Consider the following 8683-nt stretch of genomic DNA (forward strand, 5'->3'; position numbering starts at 1 on the left):
AAAGGTAATCTCCATGAAGGTAAGTACTTTGTTTGGCACCGCCCTACATCCCTAGCTCCTAGATGTGTGTCTGTCACATTGTAAACACTCCGTTGGCCACAACGCAATCATTGTGATGCACTTGTAGACAATGGCAACCATCCTTATTTACTTACAATGTTCGCAACATAATGTTTGTTAATATAAATGTTATTATTATTCTTATAATCCTCTCAAGAGTGCCATTCCCTGACCAACCCAGGAATCTCCTGCATCACCTTCATCGGCAGGACAATTCTTTACCACTGAGCCAGCTGGGAAGCCTGAAATTTCAGATGTTCAAAACAAATACAAAAGGTTTATAAATCAGTCTACAATGTCAAAGAAATTGACAAAAAGAGTTAGATAATCTGATACATTGAAAATAAACACATATTAAATATACTATACTTTTGTATTAATTTAATCAGTATTAAAAATATACTTAAAAAAAAAATTCATGGGAATAGCCCTGCAGAAATAAATGACCATTAGTGGCTACCAATGAAAATCAGAGGCACACTTGTGTTATAAGATTTATGAATGTTTCCAAGTCATGGAAAGAAAAAATGTCAGCTTTCAACTCCTAGCTTTCCAATAAAAGGATATAAAACAGCAGTGTAATTATGTTCTGCAGATGTTGTGCTAATAATTTTCCCATTGCATATGAACTCAGCTGAGTAGTGGGGGCAGGGGCATGGAGGGAATTGATATATTCCCATATTCAGTGGTATTAGTTCATAAAGAAGGTTAAAGCACGTTCTGCTACACTGCTTGTACTCCCAGAGTTAATTTCCAATGAAACCAGAAATTCATGGGCTTTATCACCAGATAATAAGTAAAAAATTCCTTCAAATTATTCACCATACTTGATTTGAGCTGGTTTTTTCTTCTTTTTCTGCCTATAACTTAAAAGAATACAGTCCAAAACATTCCATTACTGATGCTCCATGATGAATTAGTGGCATGTTAATACTGATTTATAAAAAGACAGAAAAACATTATAAGTTAGACCTCCTCTTGAAAATTCTTTTGCAAATAAATCAGGTTTATTTTTGTTTTTTTTTTTAGAAAGTGGGTCTTTTTCTGCATTCAGGAAATAATTTGGCTTATCAGGCTGGAATTAGCTGAATAAGGTGTCTACAGCCCCCCTATGATAGGAGACTTCTACGAGTATTTAGCACAGTATCCTGGTTTCAGTGTTCAAAGAAGACTTTTCGTCTTCAAAGTAATGCTTCTCCACCATCGACGGGTCACATTCTTGTTTCAGGGCTCACTCTCATTGAACTCCTGGTAAAGATCTTTCTTTGAAATGGCTTTCTTGGAGCAACTATAACCCAACAAGACAGTTAATGCCAAGAAAGAGTAAACCAACATGACAAAGAAAATGAAGAAATAGGCATTGTCATATGGTTTGGATTTTGGATTTTTTTTTCTCTTCTGTAGCATTTTTTACTTCGCTTTCCAGTTTTCTTTCCAGTAGTTGAAAAACCCTGAGAGATGCAAGAACCCAATTCTCTTGATTCACACTGTAGTTTTTCCCAAAAATGAAAAACGGTAACATCAGCTTGAGGTCAAACTAGCATCCTGTACATTTACTCCTTTGAAGGTAGTGACCTCTCTACTTGCTGAGTTCTGGATGAGTTGCCCTAAAACCCTAAGGACACTGAGAAGAAATCTCATTTTTAAAACTGAAACTAAAATGCATTTACAGACTGAATACCAAAGGTAAATATTCATTACAACTTTAATGTAAATAAGTTTTAACATTAGGGTAACATGCAAACTTGACTTCCCTTTTTTTATTTTTCCTAAGAAAAATAAACCAAAGTGGAAAAGGACACATTGGTTTTCCTATATATTTTCTTCAAACAAAAGTCTGAATCAAACTTTTTCTTTCTTATATTTGCCCATGAACAAAATAAGGTAGAAAAAGCAAATTCTAAAATCTTCAGAATAGGTTCAAATTTTCATAGTTTCTCTTCAGTTCCTATACAAACAAAACGGGGTTCTTACTTTACTCCCGAGAAAAGGAAATGCTTTTATAAATTTCTCGGAAACTGAAATCCTGAGCAAGTCAACCACATGGGGACGTTTCAGATATCTTTTTGTATGGTTTATCCCAGATCAGTCCCCTTGCTTGATATTAGTGACCTGGGCTTCTGTGGACATCAGCTTCCTATTGTGTTTTATCAGCACAGCCTCCTAAAGTAAATTGTTGTTCTACAAAGTAGTGAAACCCAATCTTGGCTACAAACACGCTCAAACACACACAAGCCTTCCATCTCTGGACAAACGACAATCCCAGCTGTTTCTGCCTGGGATCCCAGTTCTCGTGGCCAAGCACGCCCCCTTTGAAGTGGAGAGCACCTCTGCTGACCTGCATTTTGCAAACTTTGCACTGTTTCTCTAAGCCTGACCCCTGAACTGATTGTCTGATGACTAATTCACATGCTAAGCTCGCGGTATATCAGTATCACTGGTCTGCCTGCGTTTGTCATTAAGGGTTTGTAGTAAAAAGAAAGATGAAAGGGAAAGGTGTAATATTAGACCAGCAGCCAAACATCTTATGAGTGTGTTTTGAAAATGTGACTTATAAGAGAAATAGGCAACTCATTTTAAATATGTCTTTCAAATTAGGAGGAAGGCCTATATATTTTTAAGTTCCCAAACTTTCATTCCTTTCTTTCCAAACTCTTGGCTACTGTTAAAAGTATACCTTATGAATAAACAATGTCACTGCTATGTGAGTTTCAAAATTGTGTAAGAAAGTAGAGATTAATTCAATAGTGCTTGCATTTGAAACTAAACTGCCCTTCTGCTCCATTTGTTGTCACCGAAGTAGTCTAACAGAAATTAAAATGTACGTGGATGCTCCTGATTGAAAAAGCGAAGTGACTTGTGAATTACCAATTTTTCTGAGTTGTCAGGATAACCTTTTGTCTTACATGTATATTCGGAAGGTGAAAAATCGAATATATTTTAATGTTTCATCACAAGAAAATAATTTCATTAAGCATCATTTTGTCCACAAGATTTATGTGCTATTAATACTGTGAAAGATAGTCTGTTGAGACATCTTGGCAAGTGTTGCAATGAAATTCTTTAGAGAAATAGTAGGGCCTCTAACTGTGGATAATGGCTCTTTGAACAGCCTCTGAAGACCCATTTCCATAGACTGGGCTGATTCTTTTAAAGGAGTACATAACGAGAAGTCAAATAAAAGGGGTGGGGCAAAATGAGAAGATTAAAAAGAGAGTAAAAGATTAAAAGAGTGAAAGAATATAAGGAAAATTCAAAAGGAAAAAAGATCAAAAAGAGGATTAGCCATGTTACTTGTTGTTTTTCAGAAATTAAAAAAGTATGGAGGATAAGGAATTTGTTTCCTTTTGGCCCAAGAAAAATGCCAATTATGGTAGCTAAACTGCCTGGATCACATATCAGCATGCTTTGGAAATGTGAGAAATGGATGGGAAATATAAACATGGAGCAATAGCTTACAGTTATGTTATGAATTAAGCCAGAAAAATATCAAGATTTAGTCACTGAATAAGCTGCCAACGTTAATTTTCCCTGATGAACTTGAGCAAGATCAGAATAGAAGCGATAGCACTGTAGTTCCATGTTTTGTGCAACACCCCCACTTCCTTTGAGAATCAAATTCTTCATTTTCTCATCAAACAAACAAACAAACAAAAAATCTCAGGCAAAGAGAACATAGTCAACAATAATGTCATGAAATCCCCTTTCATTTCGTGATTTTTATTTGATCAGTGCCCTGGGTTCTGAGTTGAAATCTCTTGTACAGTGAGACCAGGTAGCCAACACTGCCATGTAGAGTCATTTAATAGTGGTCTTTGTATATTATTACCTTTTGGCTTTTTTATTATGTCATTTTGATATCAGGAGTTAATCACTTAAATTTACTTTAAAATATAGAAAGTGTTTCAGATTGTATTAATCAATTTTATCAAATTGATTTGAACATCTTAAAATGGAGTATTTAGTTTATCATTAAATATGTATAGGTATTAGACTAGTTGATTTTAGTCCTGATGAATTTGTTGGCAGTTTTTTCATTATGTTTTTCCTGGTCCACATATTTCCTTTGGCTTTTTTGGTGGTTGTTGTTGCTGCTCCTTTAACTTCCGTTAACCCAAAACTGAAGATTTTTTAACCACCAAATCCTAATTGCCAAATACTACTTGCTTGAAAAATACAAAAACTAACTAAGTTAGAAGCTCTAGAAGATAAAACAGAGAACTAGTAAATCATGACAGAGAAGCCAGGATGAAGAGACAAAATCAAAAAGGTTGTTCTATTACCCTAATGCCAATTGAATTCCAATAAAAATACAGATTTAAATTCTAAATCATTTGGTGGAATTATTTAAACAACTGTTTACGGTATTTAGGTGCTCTAATGATGTATTTCATATATTCTTTCTCAAACACTCTGGGGCATATATTCCAGCAACACAGCTGAATGGGACTTGAAGCAGCAACACTTTCCCCTCCTCTTTTATGAATGAACTATGTAAAAATTTTCCAAACTCCCCCATATGTTTAGTTTTATTCAAAGTTCTCTTAAAGGCAGGTAGTACAGGATTACAATCCAGAAAAGCACATGAATTTTATATTAACTGCCCTCTCTGTCAGTGGTCAAAAGGAGCTCACTGCTTCTGAGGTGGGGTCACTATAAACAAACAGCTTAGGTCAGGAGCCACAATCGCTACTTTACCTCCCGCTGTCGCCATCTTGTGCGCACTTCAGCGGGGCCGTTGAGGTGGGAGCCATGACCAAGCTAAGAAAAGAAGCTAAAGGAGATCAGGCCTGGGTGTTCATTGGAAGGACTGATGTTGAAGCTAAAACTCCAATACTTTGGCCACCTGATGCAAAGAGCTGAATCATTTGAAAACACCCTGATGCTGGGAAAGATTGAAGGCGGGAGGAGGAGGGGACGACAGAGGTTGAGATGGTTGGATGGCATCACCGACTCAATGGGCATGAGTTTGAGTAAACTCCGGGAGTTGGTGATGGACACGGAAGCCTGGCGTGCTGCAGTCCAAGGGGTCGCAAAGAGTCGGACACGACTGAGCAGCTGAACTGAACTGAAGGAATAAGTGGAAAGATGCTGTTGATTTGGGGAGCTGGAGGGAGCTAGGCAGATTCTATGCTTATTACAGAGGTGTCTCTTTCTAGTTTGGTTATAAAAAGTATGGAATCTTATATACATATACTAATAGATGATCATAAGAAAAATATATTACCTTTGCTCCTCATTCATTTTTTTAGATCCTTTGTCCTAGAATCTAATTTTTTGAACCAGCCTTTAGGCTTCTGAAAATGACAAAGAAAATGGAAGGAAGGTTTCTAAGTAGGTAAAGGAAACTGAAGCTGCTGAATATCTGGATGATTAATGATCCAACACAAATAAACAGCAAGTGCAAAGGTCCTGAGGTAATGGGTGCCTGGAGTGCTAAGAAACAGCAAGAAAGGCAATGTGATTAGGGCTGAATTAATGGGAGAATTAGAACAAGAGGTTGGAAAGAGATCCAGAAGCCAGATTATAAAATTGAGTTTATATTTTTTTTTCTATTGCAACTCAAAGTAAGAAAAAATCATCTGCATCAAAAAATAGCATAGGCTTAGATATATGTATCACACAGAAACAGACACACACACACACAGAGATTACAAACCAGTTTGAAAAACACTGAACTTTGTTCTAGGTGTGAGAGAATGTCACTAGGTTTGACTTGCATTTAAAATAATCACTGTGGCTGCTGTTTGGAAAACAGACTAGGGCGGAGTGCTAAGAGTGGAAACAAAGATCACATTTGGAAGGTATTGAGGTAGTGGTCCAGGTACTGAGAGAGAGCAATGACTGCATTAAATTGTTAACAACAGAAATATTAAGAGGTGATTAGATTTGAGATATACTTTTAAAGCTACTACAATGTGCTGATAATTTGGATGTGCAGCATGAGAGAAAAAGAGAAGTCAAAATGACTCCCAATTTGGGGTCATGATGAACCAGATGAACAGTGATGCTGTTTACTTAGATGAGGAGCAGAATAGATGGAATCTATTCTGCTGTAGATAGAATCAGACTGTAACCAAAGGAGAATAAAGAGTTCGCCTTCAGATACGTTATGTTTGCAGTGAGACGGACCATGTGACTTCCTTTGGCTAATGAAATATGACCATAAGTGAAGTGTGTCACTCTGGTGAATGTGTAAATTCAGGTGGCATCACAATTTAGATGGTTGGTAGTGTGTGTACTAGTCGCTCAGTTGTGTCCGACTCTGTGACTCCATGCTAGCAGTAATGCTATGAAACAAAAGGAAGACTTTGAGGGCAGGATTTTCTGAATTGTTAATTGGGGCCATAAAATTAATGTACATTTCTATTGAAACCACATGGACTGCACAGTTATAAGACATACTTACTAATGGACTGAAACCCCAAATTACATAGCATAGATGTGCTAGATAATTATGAGTTCATGTAACAAACTATGCAATTCTGTTTATTCTTGATCAGAAATGGACTTAAGTTAATAGATACATTTTTAATAAAATAAATGAAAACTATTTAAGATTGGGCAAAAAAAATCAGGTTTTATACAATAAAATAGAAAAAATGAATGAGAAAACCTCCATGGTATTTATACATTTGAGTGCTTACTAACTGCTACCTACTATTATAGTAAGATTCCATATGAATAATCCTTTAAATTCAAGTTCAACGATGAAACAGTCACACAAATTTTTATTGAAAGGCCTTTAGGTTGCAAGAAATTATCCCATTTACTTCTCACAAGAGCACTGTAAAGGATGTGTTAATATCTCGTTTTCATAGCTGAAAAAACAAAGATGCATGAGGCTTGATGAGTTGCTTATTCAGGTAATCAGTGGGATTTGGGGTTCCAAGCAAGATCTTTCTGAAGCCAAGACAGGCTTGTTCTTATTACACTACATCACAGTAGCTTCATTGAAGTGCGTTGTTAGCACTGCTGTCAAAGGAGGCGATTGGAAACCTCCTACTATCAAAAGGGAAGTGGTTAAATGAAATGGTGGGATGGCATCACTGACCCAATGGACATGAGTTTGAGCAAGCTCCGGGAGTTGGTGATGGACAGGGAAGCCTGGTGTGCTGCAGTCCATGGGATCGCAAAGAGTCGGACATGACTGAACAACTGAACTGAACTGAATTAAGTGAAGTATGGTACATATAGCAATGGCTGCTAATGCAGGAGAACTATATGATGTATAGAGAAAGATCTTTAAAAATATGTAGAAATAAAACAATCCAATGACCAAGAAAAGAAAAGACAGAATAGCATTTATTGAATATTCTTGAGTACCCAAAAAAGGATGCATGCATACATCTAAATACACATTACATATATTTTCATATGAAGAGAAAATTTTTAAGCATGATAAACCAGAGCCTGTAAATAGTGGAGAAGCTGGAATGAAGGATTGGGAGTCTAGGGTAAGACACGGAATTACTTTTCATCATCTACCAAGTGTGATATTAACCCACATTATCATCACAAGAGCTCTAGTTAGAGTAATTTCTTTCCTCCACCTTTTTTGAGGTTAGGCTGCATGGCTTGCTTTGGTCAATTAAATGTGAGCAGATATAAAATGTGTCTCAACTGAACAGAAGTTTTAACAGCCAATGTTCAACTTATCTTGGCCCTTCTCCTGCCCCAGGTTTATAGAAAGCATGTGCAAAGATAAAACTTCATCAGTCAGGGCTCCTGAGTGACCACGATGAGCAGAGCTCATTGGACATGTAGAGAAAGTTAGAAATAAATCTTCATTGCCCTCAGTCATGAAGATTTGAGACTGTTATGGGCAGCATTGTCCAGCTTCTCCTGGCTGATACGACATCAGAAAGAAATGCTGATGTAAACCTAATAATTACATTAGTTCGTTTTAGTATTTTTAGATGTTTAAGAGAAAAAAGATGTGTTTGAAAATATAAATCAGTTCATCTGTTAAACTAGGCAAATATTTATTGAGGATCAAATATATCTCAGGCCATCATAGGCACAGGACAAGTACCATTAAGTAGGAGATACAAAATCCCTACTGTCACAATTTATACAAATAAATGAGTGAGCAAGAAAATATCAGGTAATGGGGTGCCCTTGGATGAAAATAAACTGCATAGTGTTACTGGGAGGTCCAAGAGGCCTCTGGGAAGAAACCACATCAGCTGATGGTTGCCTTTGTGATGACAGTTCTAAATCCACAAGGAAGTTTTCTTTTCAACATCTTTGTAGTCTCCAAATTTTCTCTGCATTTCATTTCAAATCAGAATAACACCATAAAATAAATAAATAACAGGAAATGGAAGGATGGGGTGATAGAGACGTCAGTGAGAAAGCCTGGGAAGGACAGCCCTTATTGGGAAAGTGAAGGACCAGATTCAGTTACACCTGCAGATGGAAGCGATAGAGTCCTAAGTGGATGCAGAAGCCAACGTTGGCACCTCTCTAAGCGGAGGAGGCCACCAATGAAAATGTATCCCATAAAACATCAATCAAGATAGCAGTAAAAGGGGTGAAATGTGTACACACGTAAAAACAATTGAAAACATATTTGCCTAATTATGTAGACAAAGATATCAAGATGAGTGCTGAAAGGGGA

This window comes from Giraffa tippelskirchi, chromosome 3 (assembly GCF_054371585.1).
Source record: "Giraffa tippelskirchi isolate mGirTip1 chromosome 3, T2T-mGirTip1v1.2.pri, whole genome shotgun sequence".
NCBI classification, from domain to species: Eukaryota; Metazoa; Chordata; class Mammalia; order Artiodactyla; family Giraffidae; genus Giraffa; species Giraffa tippelskirchi.